The sequence below is a fragment of the Solanum pennellii genome, chromosome 12 (genome assembly GCF_001406875.1).
Source record: "Solanum pennellii chromosome 12, SPENNV200".
Lineage (NCBI taxonomy): Eukaryota > Viridiplantae > Streptophyta > Magnoliopsida > Solanales > Solanaceae > Solanum > Solanum pennellii.
Genome location: NC_028648.1, coordinates 37,597,308 through 37,617,509, shown reverse-complemented (window position 1 = coordinate 37,617,509; position 20,202 = coordinate 37,597,308).

The window sequence follows — 20,202 nt, the reverse complement described above, 5'->3', positions numbered from 1 at the left end:
TTAATATATAATCCAAGATATACTAAATTTGTTGCAACTTACAGTAACATTACAATGAACTTCAAAGTAACTTTACGTATAACTCACATATCACACAATAGCATCAAGAATACATCTAAACACATAGACATGATATCCTCCTATCAAAGGTGATTATAAGTTTAACTTCAGTTAGTTATGAAGCGACCGCCCATACAATCCATTCACACATATCTAAGAGATCCTTTATACGACCTAAAATAAAGTTATTCCCATTTAATTAATCGACTTTACTATCTAGAGTTATTCTTAAGACTTCACTAGGTAAGACATGAAGAGACAATTCATATTCCTCCTCCACACCTTAACTAGGAAATCCTTAAAGTTACACTAGATAAATACTCATTCATTAACATACTTTATAACTTAAGTCATTATCTTCATTAATTAATTAAAAGACATTCAACTCTTAAGTATATTCGAGTAATGGTCTTGGAGAAGACCTAGGGAGTTACACACTAACATCTTCAAATACTAATTGTGCGATGTCTAGATATCCTCCTCTACCACTACCTAAACTTCATAGATTTTCTCCAACACGAGTAGGTATCCCATATGATGAGAATAGGAAATAACCGACATAGAACATACTAGTTATGCATGGAATCTGGAGTCATAAACCTACTCCAATAGAGGGTATTCTGCTTGCCAATGGTAGAACTAGGACACATCCCATGTTGGCGCATGGTTAAGGAATATCGAGGGTTTCTTTGTTCGGTAATAACATCTTTAATAGAGAAACTTCCAAAGCATACTCAATCGGTGCTATCCTTTGTTATCATAAAGTATTTCGATAAAGGAGCATATGAAGGGGTTCCATATGTAGTTCACAACCTAATCACATTACACCTTACGAAAGAGGGTCAACTAAGGCTACCAACAATGGTTAATATGATAGCTCAATGACTTTCCTATGGATGATTTCATGCCATCCAACCGACCCTAAGTCAACCATTCACACAAGAAGGATACCATTACGACTTTCAACTTCAAGGATATCATACCCTTCCATCAGGGATGAAGGTTTCACATAAAGGACCTTCTTAACTATGTTCAAGCTCAAAAATGAATAACACAAACAAGGCTAAGAAGCTTTAGCATACAAATTCAAGAGGTCATGCACATTGTACATGTATCAAGTAACGGACACAAGTCTACCAAAAGAAGAAAAACTCATACTCCACTATAACACATATAGCATGTCATTTAAGAAGCACACAAGATTAAGCAATCTCATATATATGTCACCCCATTAACTTCTATAGTATCATTAATCTATGTTGTCACGAGTCTCATATGGTCAATCAAGAAACATCATACTTCAACATCAAAAAAAAATAACGGCTTCACTGTTGACTATTAAAAACACATAGTATCATAAACACATAAGTCTTCAAGATCATCATAATACTCACATATTCAATTTATAACATGATAAATCCATAATTAATAAAGTAATACTGATAAGGCCACATTGTTTCACAATTCATAAAGTAATGCCGACAAGGCCACTTTATTTACAAGTATAACACATAAACAACGCCACCATAAGTGGACCATACCAAACATAATTATCATACAAAACCCATACTACACAATATAGAGAAGGCTGGATCAACATACAATCAATGTAACCTCACAACACTAATCCATAGCTAATTCAACCAACTCAATATACAAAGGCTCTTACCAATAGTCATAGTCACCAAGTTAATTCAATAATCAGATTATACAATGAATTCAATACAATAAACATATATTTATCAAATTAGGACAAACTACTTACAATTCTAACATGAATTTTTCATAATTCAATAGCCCTAGGGAAACTACACAAGAATTCAATAGTAAAGAGACATCATCAAATAACCCACAAAATAATCAGAAACTATGGTTTCATAAATTGCATTGGTTCATAGAGCTATTAGTCTAAAATCGTAAAACTAGCATCAACTAAATCAATATACAATGATCCAAAATGTTTATGTAAGAACCCATGGCTAGATATCAAAATAGGATAACTTCATCTTTTGAAAGACTATGCAAATCACTTTGAAGATTTGAACCTTGAAGAAAAGAGATTTAAGGATGAAAAACATACCTTAATGTATGCTAGACCACGAAATTGAGAATAATTGATGGATAAACCAATCTTCAACCTCCAATCTTCCTTCAATCTTCAATGGTGTTCTAGAGATCTATTTAGTGGTTTTGGGATTTGATTTTGAAATAATGAATTCATCTAAGTTTTCAAGACGTATAAACACACTTAAAATACCTAGATGACCTTAATAAACCGTTAAACTAATTTTAGGAAAAATAGGTGAAAAGCCCAAAGTACCCTTCCATTGGACGCAACCCTACAGAAAATTGCATGTCTCACCTACGGCCACTATCGACGCCTCATAGCCCAACTAACGAACAGTCATGCTTGTTCGTGGTTTGCATCATAGACTTGTTAAAAGGAGAAAAATCTCCCACACCTAAGTTTCAAACTACGACACTAACTTACGGGACGTAGACCAGCCTACTAGGAGTCGATTTCCATCCATAAGTAAGGCTAGTTTTGATAGCTTTTCGTTCACACTTGGGTCCTCCTCAAAGACCCCTTGGTTGGTGCTTGGGATGTTTTTCCCAGACATTTCAAACCCGAATATAGTCTTACACATGTTTAATAACTCTAACATCTATTTTATCCAAAATAAACACGTAAAACTTTACAAAAAACAGTAACGCATACAAGCACGTTGTAAGGCAAACCATCGAATGTCATGGATGTTCTTGGACGTTTGACATTCAATCTTTACGAAACATTAAATACTGACTCCTAAAATCATTATAAACAATTTTTGGAATTAAAAACATCAAGAAACAAATGTTAAACTCTAGATTCACCTAAGTAATTCTTAGAGGAGTAACACATAACATAGTGAATTAAACAATAACATAACCAATTCTAACAACCCTAATAATCTTCAAGTAAAATTCGTAACTAGGGTTAGGTTAAAGGATAAAATTCATCACAAACTAAGTCAATTATAAAGAACTAAAACAATTAACTCATAAACAATCATATTCTATCATTAATAATCAAAGGAAACCAATAACTGTACTACCTCCAAAATAGATTTGGTGAATCTAGAGTGTAACATGGCTGAGTTCCTAGTATAAGTTCCTAACATCTTATATAATGTGGCATTGAGGCAGTGTCTGCAGTTTTAGGTGATTTGGAAGTGAAATGTTATGGGGCGACTAAGACGTTTCACGACTAAGTCACATATGTGCCTCATATGTGTTTTATGTGTTTATGTGTGATTCGTGAGGTTATAAGGTCATTATATGATTTATTATAGTCTTTATAGGAAGTGTGCAACGCTTCATGAAGTTTGGAGGTTAAACGTCCAAGAACATCCATGACGTTCAAAAGGTTTGCCTTGAGACGACCTAATGTGTCTATGCATGTTTCGTTGAGTTTTACGTTTTCATTTTTTATGAAATTAATGTGAGAGGTCCTAAACTCGTATATGAACATATTTTTATTGTAAAAGTCCGGGTAAACATCCCAAGGACCATCCAAGGGTCCTTGAGGAAGGACCTATGTTGGTGGCCAAAACTGCCTAAGGCAGTCCCACCTACGGCTGGTAAATGACGGCCAGTGGACTGGTCGACACCCCATAGGTGGTGGAGTTGATGTGGACATAGCCTAGGGATATTAAGCTCCCATTTTCAAGGCTCAGTCTGTCACGACCGTAGTCTAGACCCCAGACGAGACAGCGTCGTTGACCTCTCAGAGGTCGCAGACAAGCCTACATACGTCATTCTTACTTCATCTAGATTAATTTTCGCGGAAAATTTGAAACTTCTTGTTTCCTCACATGCTTACTAAACATTCTATTACATATATAATTGTTCACCATAAACCATTTAACGTTAAGATCATCAAGTGAAAGAAATAGTTCATAGCTGCATTAAATGCGTACTTGCCAAAACGGCACCAAATACAAAGTCTTAAATGGAATGGGAAATAAAAGACTAGTGGAACATGCTCCACTACATAAAGCCTATATCTAAGCTGCAACGTCATACTGTAAGATCTAACGTCCACCTGTGCCTGCACCTAAAAGTAGATATTTGTATAGAATTAGTACACACTTGTACTAATTATGGGTATATGCAAGCACACACCAAGGACATGCATGAGTAAGAATATCTCTTTCCTAGTAACATGATTATGGCAGGTCAAGAAAGTGGACTTGCCAAATCTATATTAAGAAAGTGAGTGAACATTCCAAATTTGGATTAGGAAAGTTTATAAGCTTCCCAAATTTGGATTAGGAGACTTATTCGATGATAGTAACATGCACCATCATACTTAACATTTTGCACACAACACATAACAGTGTACACATAGCACATATCATAATTCATATAAAACATAATGTTGTTCATATCATTTATTTTTATGACATATGATCTTGGAATCATGGACTTGACATTAAGAATTCCCAATATGAGGGATCAACATATGGGACCTCAACCAGGAAGTCTGCTTTAGCAAACGCATAGTCTGCTTCTTTCATTTATACGTACTTCATTTCATTTCATTCATGGGCCAGCGTCAACAGCAGCTATGCCTAGGATGTAATTTAAGACTTTCATCAGTTTCGTTGTGCAATGACCGAGAATGACCTAATGTCATTACTTGAGTCTAACTCACCTCTTGATTATCCTATCCTAACACCTTTGGTATGGTTCGTTTCATTATGTGCATCATTTGAGGCTGGCCTCATTCATTCATTGGGAACGTTAACTTTAACCAACATAGATCATGTGAGCATCTTGAAATCCAGTGTCATGAAACCCCATACCAAACAGAGGTGGAATCACCGGCCAAAGTGACCTAAAACATGCAAGCGTACATGGGAATTTAACCCCGCCAGATCCCTATAGTGGCAGTATAGGTTCGAAGACTAGGAGATATTAGGAGACCCATACCCGGCATGACGGTCAGTCTCATCTCATGAGAGTTATGTGAACCTCCGCCCTTCCCAAAAAAAGGCATCATAGCTCATAGCTAGTCTATCAGTGCTCAGTATAAAGTTCAATTACATTCAACTCATACGTCATGGAAGTTGGGTTCTAGCATGAGGGCATCATAACTCAATAAATGATTTCTCATCTCATCATTAGTATTAAGTGTGTCAATATTAGAGTGTTCATATAGACTGGTCTCTTCATTAACTTACACTCTCATAGGTGAGTACGTTTTGGTAAAATTTAATTAGTCTTATTTGAGATTGCTCTCATCTTTTACATTAGCCTCATATCATGTTATCACCACATTCATTTACATTAGCACAATTGCTCTTCATAATTACTCACCCCTTTCTAAGTTAATGTTTATTTCATCATATGCCAATGAACTTGGCCATTTATGTGTTACTCTTACTTAACTTTTCTAGGGTTTCATCATTTCATCACATAATAATCATTTCATCGTATGACAATGCACTTGGCCATTTGGTGTGTTTTACACTCATACTTAACCTTTCTAGGGTAACTTCATTTTATTACATATATCTTAGGTTCACTTATTCTTTAAACGTGTGCTAGAATTAGGGGTCTATACATACAAACCATGAGGCTTCATTCATAGTTCATTAGGTTACTCATATATTCCTAAGATTATGTGGTACAAGACTTATGTATCTTGTATGTATGCCAAGATATCGTTTTCGATCTAAGTAGGTGGCATTATTCTTGAACATTTAATTCATGTATGATTTATGTATCAATATGGAAATTTTGGCAAGGAAACCCATGTTTGAATCCATTGGACAACTCTTACATTTTTCATTGATTTTATTTATAGTCCTCATGAAATTGGGACCCTAGATCGAGCCCAAACACCTTGATTTTATTTCTACCTTTGTTTTTGTCTTCATTTATTGCTCAATGGGATTGAGAGGATGTGGGATCGAATCCCCACAACCTCATTTTCTTTTAATTTCTTTTTCTTTAAACTCTCTCCATTTTGGTCAAGGGGTTGTGGATTCGAACCCCCACAACACATTTACTTTTTTATGTATTTCTCCTTGACTATCACATATTGACAATGAGGTTGTGGGATCGAACCCCCACAGCCTCACTTTATTTTTATTGTAATTCTCCTTTACTGCCTAGAGGTCGTGGGTTTGATTCCCACGCCTCACATTTCTTTTATTTGTATTTTTAATTTTACTTAAATCTACTAAAGAGGTCGTGGGTTCGAATACCACGCCTCACATTCCTTTTCTTTTCATTTTTCTTTTCTCATTTACTGCCTGAGAGGTTGTGTGTTTGAATCCCACTCCTCTAATTTCTTTTCTTTTCCAGATTTTTCCTTTCTCCTTTACTGTCTGTGAGGATGTGGGTTCAAATCCCACTCCTCTCATTTCATTTCTTTTCTTTTCATTTTTCATTTTCCAGCAAAGGTCATAGGTTCGAGTTCCACATGCCACATTCCCTTTTTCTCACCTTATTTCATTGATTTTCAACATGGTGAGGTCACGGGTCCAATCCTCAGTGATCTCAAATATTTTAGTTTATTTTTTCATAGCGTGAAATTCTCCTTAGCTTTGCCGAAAATCATTTACAAGCTGCTGGAAATTATTGAAGACTATTTTCTCACTTCTTTCAGATTAAATGTTTAGACTCTTTTAGTAGTTTTTTTAGTGAGTTCTTTAGGTGCATTTTCAAGATTTTATTCGATAAAGAATTGCACTCAAATCAGAATATTTACATAACCTATGAATATCACGATTTATATAAATTTGTGCACGTAAGAACACAACCGTAACATGTTATTTTTGAATCTCAAACCAAATGAGTCACGGCTACATTGTACACACATACACATCATTTAGAAAAAACTTAGGTTGTCATTCATACGATTCCAAACAACATTCATGAACATATTCGACACGAAAATACATTACATGCCTAATATCTACCAGCAAACATACCCAACCTACGAATATGCGGGAGCTAGTGACAGGGACATGCAACGGGAACAATCCTAGTTTTCGGATTAGCTTTGACTGAATCCTAAGGGGTGTCTTGGGAAAGGGACCAAGAGAGAAGATAACCCATACCTTTTTTACGTTAAACTCTTGACTTTATGCCCAAAAACATCACCCAAGAACAAGTCTAAACCTCCTCAATATCAACTCCCCTCGAATGACAACATCCCTTAGCCTAGTGTTTGATTAACGTTTGTTTTCTTGTGATTTCGTGTGAGTTCTTCAAGTGTTAAGAACTTGGTTTATTTTTCTGATTTTGTATCTTATTTTGCCAGAGAAATTTTGTGTCAAATAATAAGGGATATTGAGAGTGAGAGTTGAGACTTAGATGTGAGAGAGTAGGATTTTTATTATGCTTAGGAGTCTAGTTTAGGACTTAGTCAAATAAGGTTTACTTAATTATTAAAATTTCTTTTTTATTTTATTTCAAATCAATTAATGATAATAATACTTAATTAATATTAATTCAATAGCTTAAATAAAAATCACATTAATTCATTGCTTCCACCTAGGTTCGAACCCGGGTGAAACAAGACTTCACTTCAAGAGCTCAATTTCGGCACTCTCTCCCCAAATTGCCCCTCCACCTTATGAATTGAATAAATAATTATATATTTAGGGAAGTTACAATATTAGCCTTACCTTGGAAAAAGACCATTTTACCCGTAGACCCTCAAAACCGATGATTTCCTCTTTTTAAGTCCGGTAAAGACTCCTTCGAGTAAATCTTCGTATTCAAGAGCCCTACATGATTGGACCCAACCTTTCCTAGATCAACTAACTCCCCAATTTAGTTGGCTTGGATGTAGCACGGTAATAAAGTCTGGTTCTACGCACATAAATCCCTCTGAACCCCAGTCTATTTATAGGCATTCTTGACACATTAAGCATTTGTTATCTTATGTATTTTTAGGGTTGTTACACAGTCCCAAACGACGATGACCAGTGCTGGCCGTCGATTTGACAACACCCAGTAGGTGTCGTCCGTCTATTGGGTCTGCATTCCTGCGCATCCACTGTTAAGATTAAGGGGTGAATTGGTAATGTCACATCATTACATTCATAGGTCAAATTTAGCTATAAATTTAAAACTTTTCATTACTTCTACTTGGATGTTTACATAGAACTTCACATACACATAACATATACTTATAACGAGTATACATAGACCCTTCGTATAGGAAGATTACTTAATCTTCTACTTTTACTACACATAAGTATACGCAGAATAACATAGACATAATAGTTAAAATAGTCGTCTCATCTCATAACCATCTAATAAGATTGTTTGAACTTGGTCAATCCTATATATCAAGTAAACATGCCTCACAGGAGCTATAAAATGTTTCATAATAAATGGAAGGAAAGAACCATAGAAGTCTTTAACTAAAAAGCAAACTCCATAAGATAGTGTCATCACCCTCGGAAAATGAGGACCTAGCCTACTTGGATAAATAAGAAATCCTAGCTTTCTTCAAGTCTCCTTCAAATCACTTCAACGATTGGAACCTAAAATTTTGGGGAAAAGGAAGAAATAGGGTTAGTACACCACTTGTACTAAGTATGAGACCATATGCACACGTACTATGAAAACATGCTAAGAAAAAGGACGTTTCATAAAGTATGCATTTTTCATTTAAAACCTTTATGCACATTCAACAAGACCATATCAATTAATATTACATATCCATTAGGGCATAGTAATTTACATTACAAGAACTACAACATCAAGTCTAGTCACGTAAACCATACATATCTTATAATTAGATACATACTCAAGTAACTCTATCATCAAGTCATATTTACAATAAGTATGAATACGAGTACATTCCAATATAGACAAAGCAAGTTAATTAAGCATGAACCCCTATCAAGTAAAAAATTTCAATGACCAAGTAAAGCCCCATAACCTTACTCAATCAAGTAACCCAACAAGAATTATGAATAACATCCTGCTTCACATAACATCGCAATTAGGTATACATATCATCTTACTTTACCAATATAAACCAACACATATTCATAAGTGAACTAATCAGCATATAGTATCAATCAATACACAAGTTCATCATATACATGTCATATAGCATCATAAGCATATTCATACATAAGAACATCCTCCTAAGACAACCCTCAAGGTTAACTAGTACAATTCTTAGGTAGAGTCCAATACCCCTACCTAGACTAAGCTAGAACCCTAGGTTATCTTAGTTAGAGTTTGATCTTTTAGTTCATTTTACCTTTTGGGAACACTTTCCGTAACCGAAATAGACCACATGAACTAGTGTGGAATCTGGTGTCATAAAAACATACAGCGAATGAAGGCGGACTACTTGCCAAGGTAGTACAAAAACATGAAACAAAGCAACTACGTGGATCCACTAGCTAGTATTCTTAGGGGGATAACATAGTTCAAGGACTAGGGGATATAGTTAAGACCCTCTTTATGCTACATGTACTGTAGTATCCAATCTCAAGAGTACTTTAGTGATCCAGCCTTACCTATGTGGTGAAGGGACACTCCTCAGTGTATTTCACTCAGTGCTAAGCTAGAGTCCCCTTTTGAAATTCCTTTAAGCCTTTATTATCAATAATAGCTTAGTTTAGGTCATAGGGTCTACCCCTTGTATAATCATCATTAACAATATCTCAATAAGAATTTCATGTGTATAAATCCTTTAATTACAATTAATATAGGTAAGGTTAGAACATTAACATCTTCATATCATGATAAGGCACATTGGTAAATCATTTACCCTCCTTATAACATTTACATCGTAAGCCAACACCTCGCAATTATAATCAAGACATTTCAATTCAACATCGTACCACCCTATCAATCCTTATAAAAGGCATACTCCAATATAAAATCATGAATTAATAACAATTACCACAAGTTGAAGTAAAGGATAGAGATCATAAGACATACCAAGTCTCCTTCATAGTTCATCATCATGCTCTTACCATATACCTTCAATTCAACCCATATGGGGTATATAACATCATAATTCAATAATAAACATGATAACAAGTTTATAAAAATCACTAAATCATGACTCAATACTAGATCATAGCTTAAGATAAGATATTTAGGTCAATTTACTTCCTAACCTTGATTATCTTCTCAAGAACTAGCATAAAAGACTACAAATCACTCTAATTTATTCATGATTAATGTAACTACTTAACTAAATAGTAATTAAACCAATAAAAAAAGTCAAATGAATCATATAAAACCTAATTCATATCAAGATCAAACTAGGGCAAAGGGTTAAGGGTCTTCTTCTACAAACTAGACCAAACCATCAAGATATATCATGATTAAGTTAAAATTCATGTTAATTACTCATATTGTCAAATAGAAAACATAACTAAACCAACTCATAACATAATTTTTTAGATGGAGAAGAACCCACATGAAAACCCAACTTTTGAAAATGCTTTGAAGGATTCTTATGAGGAAAGAGGTCTCAAATGTGAATCAGATCCCACACCTCAATATTTGATGAAGAGTTGATGGTGAAATTGTCTCTTTACAACCCGCAAATCCCTCCTTAGCTTTTCCTCAATGGTGTCTTCAATAAATTGTCTAAGTGTTGTTCGACGGTTGGCATGGACGCCCCGCAGATCAACACACGCCTTGTCTGTGCCCTTACGTGGTGCACACTGCCCAGGCCGTGCTGACTCCACTTGCAAGGGTCCTCCTCAAGGGACTTTTATTGGTACTTGGGGAGTCGTAACAGGAATTTTCAACCATTAATTGAAATAAGAACATGTTATACACCCTTCCACCAATTTTTATCATTTTCCGACTCCTAAAAGCTAGTAAATAGGCTAAGGCCCACTAGTACATCATAGTACTAGTTTCCGGACGTCATTGACGTTCTTGGACGTTTTGGTTCCTAAACTTAACAAATGACCTATATTCATTGATATAGGCCTCAAAACAGTGTCTAGACCATATGACACTTATGTTAGGCTTTAAGAAACGTCTTGGATTTTTGAAGTGTTACAGGTATATTCACCCCACATCAAAATAAAAGAAAGGGCGATTACTTAAGGGTATTTGGGGTATTTTAAATATGTATATAGGTATTTGATACGTAGAAATTTTCATTCTTCAAAATCCAAACTCAAAATCCCTTAGAGATTCTCTAGAAATCCATTGGAGCCAAAACTCAAGAAAGGGTTTGGATAGGAGAATTGAGTGGAGATTCTTCATAAAATCGGAGGATTATATTAATTAAGGTATGAGTTTTTATCCTTCACACTCTATTCATAGAGGATCCCAACTTTCAATGAAATTTTCTAAAGTTTTCAAAGATGAATTGTCCAATTTCATGATATATCCATGAGTTCTTGCATTAAAACTTTTTAAAGCATTAAATATTGATTAATTTTTTTTAATTAGAATATTTTAAATCAATTAACTCATGAACCCATGTAATTGATGAACCCTAGTTTTGACTACTTTTTGGGTTATGTGATTTGGACTTAATTCTTATGAATCCTAGTGTAGTTTTCTATTGATTATTGATTGATGTAATAATTGTATTGAATTGATATCTAGGTTGTCTCATATTGATGAATCTATATTTAATTGACCTAGTTTCATTTAATATCATAGTTTATGCATTGAATTATTAGTTATGGTATGGGTAAGGTCCTTATGGTATTGAATTGGATGACTTAGCATTGGATTGAAGTGTTGAGGATGCAGTGGTGGTAAGCTTCCAAAAATTCTCCTTATATTATGTTAATTAGAATTCATTTATGTTGTGATTGGTATGGTCAAACTTATGGCGCTGGCGTTATGTGCCTTACTTGCAATTGATGTGGCCTTATCTGTGTTATTTTATGTAATATGATGATCATGGACTTGTCGGCGACTACTTGATGTGTTATGATTATTTGTCTAGTTTACTTATGTGAAGTATGAGAATATATATATATACATGTCAATTAATGTGAAAGTATGTGTTTATTCTATGTATGTTGGTAAATCATGTAGACTATGAATATGTGCTTGTATGTGTAGTTTTAGATGTTGATGCATGATTGTCCCTACTTGAATATATGAGTTGTGATGATTATATTAATGATGATATAGTATGTATAGGATTACATAAAGATGATAAGGTCATTCCTAAGTGCTTCAAAGAATGCTATGCTATCTGTGATAGAGTAAAGAATGTTGTGTCTTGTTTTGGTAGACTTGTGTCCCTTACTTGATACATATATGAATGATATGTGAATAATGAGATGAATTAACTAGGTAGTCTTAGTTCACCCTTGTCATATATGAATGAATGATATGTGAGACCTTAGTGATGCGAAAAAGGTCATGTACGTGGAACCACAAACCCAGTGATAAAGTTATAAATGTTGAAGTCGAAGAGTCCTAATGGTATCCTTCATGTAAAGGATGATGGAATTGAGGTTGATTGTCTGGAACTTCATTATATCATCCTTATAAAAGTCATAATGAGCTATTTGAGTCACCATTGAAAGGTAGCCCGAGTGGACCTCTTTGGTAAGGTGAATGTGATTGGGTTATGAACTAGATAAGGAACCTCTTCATGTGATCCTTTAGTGTCGATTACTCTATACAAAGAAGGATAGCATCGAGTGATTATGTTATGGAAAGTAGGTATACTTAATAAGTAGACTAGAGTAAGATGTAGCTCTACTTGAAAATTTGACTAGTGTGCATAAAAGCCCTTCATATTTCCTTAACCATGTGCCTACATGGGATGTGTCGTAGTTCTACCCCTGGCAAGTAGAACACCCTCATAGGAGTAGGTTAGAACTCCGGATTTCTTGTCTAGGTATCATGGTGTATGTCTATTATTTCCTATTTTCATAATATGAGATACCTATTACCATTAAAGAAGTTCTATGAAGTTTAGGTGGTGGTATGGTACACTATCTAGAAATTGCACAATAGGCTTTGAAGATGTTAGTTAGAGTCCCTAGGTCTTGTCCAAGACCATTAATTGAATGTATTTATGTGATGAATGAGTCTTATATTAACTAATGGACGCAATGACTTAAGTTAAGAGAGTAGTGTTAAATGAATAAGTAGTTACCTAGAGTAGTTAAGGGTTATCTAGTTAAGATTTGAAGGGGCATAGGAATGGTCACTTTGTATCTTACCTAGATAAGTCTAAAGAATGAATCTAGTCAGGAATGATGTTGATTTTCTGGACATGATTTAAGCCTTAGGTAGTCTTAAGGATTATTTAGGTAATCTTTAATAGGTCAATCATGGACGTTATCTTCTTAATTTACTTAATTATTTCTTTTCATAACCTTTGGAATGAGAATGTCATGTTATCTATGTGTTGATGTATTAAGTGAGAATGTTTATATCATAGGTAGTCTATAGGATCTCTTAAGTGTGTGTGTAAGGGATTGTCTGGGCGGTCGCTTCACAATTTAGTTCATAAAGTACCTAAGGTAGAATTAAGCAACTTTACTGTAACAATGTACAAATTCACTGTACAATGAATTAAGGTTAATGTAATGTTGTCCTTAAAATGTTCTAATATGACTAAGTGATTTCTTATGTGTTTCTATGTTGTTAAATGTTGTTTCTATGATTATGATATGATATATAAATAAAAGATGCATATTTCTAATAAATGTCCGTTTTCATGATTTTATGCATTACGCCATACTTAGTACATGTGGTTGTACTAATTCAATGCTTTTATCTATCTCTATAGTGGTTGGTAGGTGAGGAGCATTTGGGAATAAAGATCGTAGCATCATTCAAGTGAAGTTGAAGTATGTCCTCAATTTACTCGAGGGCATAGGATGTCTTTTATTTCATTTGTCAAAGTATTGTAATAGACTAGGTATTTTTGTATTTTGAAGTATGGGCCGTGTCCCAAGTATTATCGTGTCTAAGCTTTGATGAAATTGAGACTTAGCATTTCCAATGATTTCTAATGAAAGATGTTAATAAAAATATTCTAGTATTTTTTGAATAGTTGTAATTCCGCACTTCTTTTCATTTGGTATATGCGATGAACGATACAAAAAAAGCTTGTACAAGACCTCCGAGAGGTCAAGTACGCCGGTTGCTTTCCGAGAATGTCATATCTTCTAGGGTGTGGTTTCAAAATGCTTACAATAACCATTCAATATGAAAGGTCAATTTCGGAATAAGAAGGAAACCCATGTTTTTGATAACTTTGAAATATATTTGAAAGAACCCTTTGGGGAAAGGAGTCCCAAAGATAAAGAGTTCCCATACGTTAGCAATACTTGATTCTTAGCATAACTCCCCCACGAAGTCTTAAATATTCATTACTATAGTTTAAGGATAATTAGTTGATACCACATCTCAACTCAAGAAAGATATACATCTTTCGACCTATCTTAGAAAGCTCTTGGTAGATAGTGAGATTGCTACTAAACAATTCATCTCAACTCACGAAGAGTGTTCACCCCAAAACTCACCTTATTCACATTTATTAACTTCATTCATTCATTCAAGTATGAGAGTGTGTGTGTGTACACACGTTTCATATAATCACTATTTCATTACAATTGAATTCTAGATATGCTTACACCTCCATTCATCATATCTTACACACTAGGATACTCAACATGTACATATACTTTATTTAATCATAATCTAAACAAGGCATACAATTCAAGTTTCACAAGACATATAAAAAAGAACATCAATATTTCCACTTTACTTCATACATCAAGCCTTCAAGTCCATACTCACAATGAACATACAAAATAGAATATACTAAAGGACTTCAAGTAAACACCGCCACAAAAGGTGGACCATAACTCTCAAGAGCATTTTACCATAAGAGCTAAACAATACGACCAACTTACCATTTATCCAGGCTTTCATCACCTATAATCAATTCCTAAATATTTCATAATAATATATCCCTTAGGGCAGGAGCTAATCAATAATACCATCAGAAAGAAACCAAAGCTCAAACACAACATAATCATGTTCATTTAACCTATTTCTTAAGCTAAAAGTTGAAAATATGCATAAGCATGGGTTAATTAGATTTTTGATGTTATAATCATTAAATAACACAAGAAAAAACACATTTGAATCATTAACCCATGCTTAGAGTCAAAGATAAAAGAAGATAGAGTTTGAGAACCCTTTTTGAAATTTTTTAGAAAAGACTCCTTGAATGGAAGAGAGTTCAAGGATGACTACCATACCTTATTGAGAAGAAACCCACAATTTTCTTATGAAGAACACGTCAAAAACCAGCCCTCCTAGCCCTTCCTTGAGTCTAAGCTTCAATGGAGTTTTGAGAGAGTCTCTTTTGGAGAGAGAGTTTGAATATTTGAAATGAGGGGTCTTGTCTAGGTCTAGGACTTAAAATCAATTTCGTATACTTTAAAAATCTTAAAAACATCACCCTAGGTTCATAAAAGTCATGGAGTGAATTTACAGAACACCCCAAGAAAAGGAAGTGCGTCCAGCTACTTTTGCAGGACCACCACAACAGACCCAAGCAACGAGGCATCTACAGAACGACGGCCAGTGTTGCTGGGCGTTGTTTGGGTCTGAAGCTGGAAAAGTAGAGGTTTGAGATCCAAGTCCTAGTCCCACTCTACGCCCCAATACGACGGGACGTAGATTGACACAAGGGGAGTCGACTACCTCCGTCGTTTGAGGTTGGTTTTTGGCAGTCTTGGCAGATTCATTCTAAACATTTGGGGTCGTCTTCTAGGTCTTGTTCTGGGTCCTAGGTGGAGTCGTAACTGTATGTTGAACCCCTAAACATGGTAATATACATCTTAGGATCATCCCACATCAATTTCAACTAAAACGAACATGTTAAACTTGCAAAAGTACATGAGGACAGAAACACTTTCTAAGGAATACCTTCCGAACGTAATGGACGTTCTTGGACGTTTGACCTCCAAACATCACCAAACTTTAGAAAATTCCTCAAAACATCATTATTATATATTTCAGAACAAATTTACCTGATGATACACAAGATATTATCTAGTTAACCTTAGTTCGTTTTAGGGTGTTACATTCTCCCCCACTTGGAATAACATTCATCCTCGACTGACACAAAATTTATAAAGGACATCAAGGAATTACTAGAAGGATATATCAAACTATATCAATTTCAAAACATTCATGTTACATTCTACCCAACTTGGAATAACATTCATCCTCGACTGACACTAAAAATTTATTAAGGACATCAACGAATTACTAGAAGGATTATATCACACTAAATCAATTTCAAAACATTCATATTCAATGAACCACTTAACAAGGAATACAACTACACATTGATGATCATTTTAGCAACACAAGCACCTTTTGCATCAATTTTCACAATTCAAAAATCACCCTCATTCTTCATTTATGGAGGAACTACCTACTCCAACATTAAACATGCTCACACACATAAATATACACACATTGAAACCATTATTCATGATAATGGAATTTTCTTCAAACTTTGAAATATTTACAGTGAGTACCAAAACTCACACAGTGAAACATGCATAAAATTCCACCAATATAACATTTAAGAAATTTACCAAGAAGGCATGGAAATAAGAAAAACAAAACCATATAATCTCATCTTACACAAGAAACACAACAACCATAAAGGGTTAAGACTTACCGGGACTATCAAATCTGGATTAGTTCTCTCGCCTAGTTCCTATCCCTTATGGATGATTCTTATTTTGAAGATTAGGACCTAGACCACCTTGAGAAGCTTGATTAACCTCTTTCCCTTTTTCCTTGATGTTAGGGATGTCCCTCATCTCGTGATTCTTACTACCACACGCAAAGCAACCATTGGTTCTGGCAAGATACTTACCCAAATATTTCTTCCCACGAGTAGCACACCTAGACCTCTAAAAAGTATGGCTACCTCCTGCGGAATTGATGTTGGGAGCCCTACCCTTATTCCCCATGGAAGACTCTTGGTGATATAACCTCTTCTTCGGTAGTTGTTGACCTTGTTCGTCCGACCTAGGACTCTTAACCTCTTGCCTTATTTCCCTAATTTTGTAACCCTCAATTTGTTGTGCATACACCATGAGTCTAGAGATATCCATTTCATTAAGGAGCATCGATATACGACACTGTTTCTCTTACAAGATATACACTCCCATCACAAATTTGTACAACCTAGACCTAGGGTTGGCTACTATGGTAGGGGTATACTTACAGAGTTGGGTAAATTTGATAGAGTACTCTTTCACACTGATTCTCCTTGACGAATATTCATGAATTCCACCATATTCTTTCTCACCACTCTAAGGTAAAGAAACTAGCAATAAAAGCCTCTGTGAACTACTTCCAATCTAACGGACCATCATGCCTCCATTTCTCAAACCACACCTGGGCCACATCTTTGAGTTAGTAAGTGACTAGCTCCACTCTCTCTCTAGGGGTCATATCCATAGCATCCACCACCTTGAATATCTCATCTATGAAGATTTGTGGATCTTCATACACCATAGTACAATGTAAAGTATGAGGGTTCATCCTCATGAAATCCCGAATTCTTGTAGAGGCATTATTTGCATTAGGTTAGGTCCACATCCTTAGTTCCCTGGGGCAACCAAATGATTAGTGACGACTTGAGCTTGATTTGTCATGAGTTTGGTAAAATTTATAAGGGCATCCCTTAAATACGCATTAGTTATATCCCCTTCAACAAAGGGAACTTGAGGAGCTTGGGGTATAGGGGACATTTGAGGTTCTTGAGGTTCCAGTGGGGGAACTAACTCATTCACATCCTCAAGACCAACTATAGGTACTTGCTCACCAAAGGGAGGGATCCTCTCATTTGCTAATCCTTCTAGAGGTTGTCCTCCTTAAATTCATGTCCTATAAACACTAGGAAAGAGGTTGAGAAGGCCATCTTATAGAGCTCAACACTAAGGAATAACATTAGAATAATGAGGAAAGTAAAACTTCTATAGCTTTATTGCCTCTCACTAATGAATTTGTCATGACTCACACTGAAGAACAAGACTCTACTAGATGTGGGTAGTGAGACTTTAGAAACTAAACTATTTCCCATAAAATTATGCTCTGATACAAAGTTTTTCACAACCCGAAAGTGCCCCCTAGAAGATAGGGTAACCCTTAGGTCAGAAAATTGCATAATTTACCCGTCTGTATTCTTGTACTAGCCTACTAGCTATCATTCATCGCATAAGACATGAAAAGTAGTGCAAAAGTAAAACATTTTAGAACATTTATAATACTAATAAAAAATCTTTCATAATTACAAAAGAGTAGTCCTATCTTCACAAGCCATCTTAAAGACACTACTTAAATATCTTAGGTAAACGACCCTTTACATTGAATGAAAATACATAATAAGTCTTAATAATAGAAACTAAGAAACATAGACTATGTCCTTGAATATATGAAGACATACCGAGTCTTGAGAGAGTTGAATCCCAAGCTTTTCCTTCTAGACTTTTTCTTGCCTCCAACCTATACTTATAGAGTATAGAAAAGTATGGTATAAGTACAAAGAATCATCACTTATCACATAAATATTATAACCAAAACATAATTTTTACAATAAACCAAAGTGACTTTATAGTGAACACAAGTGACATTACAGTTACCACATTCATACCAAACACAGTGAGGTCATTTCTTTTGAAGTTTCCTTATCCAAGTTATCCTAAGATTCAAAAAGTTAATACATGAAGGAACTGCTCATACACCCCCTTCAATGCACACATAAGTGACCCATAAGACTACCAACTGTTGACACCCCAATTTTGACACGCTCCAATGGGAAATTAATTAATGAGTTTGTTAACTCTATACGATTTTGAAATAGTTAGCTTTTATAAAGTTTAAAATGTTTTAGGTTATTTTAATGTTTTAACTTTTATAAATTTTTTAAATAATATATACGTTTACTTAGTCATATATACGACTAGTATATTTTACGTTTATTGGAAAACCACCTCGAAAGGATTTTACTTCGCTGAATATTTTACTAAGTCATTCGGTTATACAATAGTCTATGTTTTAAATTACATAGTGTATATTTAAATTAGTTATTCCTATTTCTTCAAAAATAAGAAATAGGAATATTTTACTAAGCTTGTTAATTGTTTTATTAATTTATTTTATTCAATAAGCTATTTCAGCCATTAAACTGCCAATTTTTACCATTTAATCCATTCCAATTAAAATTATAGCAGCCTTAGTTCAAATTGGCAGCCCAATTCATCCAATTTAAGCCCATCCCGGTAAACCAAACGAAAGTGGGTCTGTGTCCACTTCTCAATTCAATCCAGCCTACTTCTTAAATTAAAAGCAGCCCAAATACCCAATCCATTTCTGGCTCTCCAACCCAGCCCACCTTTATAACCGACCTGGCCCTTTTCCCTTTTCTCCCAGATCGATTCAAAGCAAGGGAAACATAATCAAGAGATCAGCGTAACCCAGACGCAGCCACACCATTAAGAGCACCTCACACTCTTAACGTGATGGAAAGCAACAGCGCGTGTCTCCCTCACTGCTCGATCTCTCTCTGCGTGCCTCTTCGTCTTCAATCGCGTGTGAAAAAAAAGACTAGCAACGGATACCTGGATTTTGTTATTGTTAGTACGATTGCAGCAGGGCAGAGTCGTCTGCGTTCCTGTCCTCGCAACAACGTCCTTGTCTCATGCGGATAGGCGCCACATCGAGCCTCAAGGACAAGAGGAGATCAATCAAAACCGTCGATGTTCCTTTAAAATTTTAATTTTTTTTCCTGAAAATCCTGTTTTCTCATGAAGAGGCAAGTTTTGTCCTCGTCTAAAAAGAATTTTCAAATTTTGAATGGGGTAGAATGGTCGACTTTGCCTTTTTCCCTCCTTTTTAGAAAACCCTAAATCTGAATCCTATATATATTTTCTTCGATGGGTTGTCTAGAGAGAGGTTTTTGTTTTGGTGAAGGCGGAAATTCTGCAAGTAAAAGGTAAGGAGGATTTCGGAAATTTTTCCTTTAGTTGGATATTTTTAAATTAAGAAAGCTAAAAGTTTCATTATTACTTGTTTTGACTAGTTGTGATAGTTCATATTCTATATATAAGGGTCTTAATT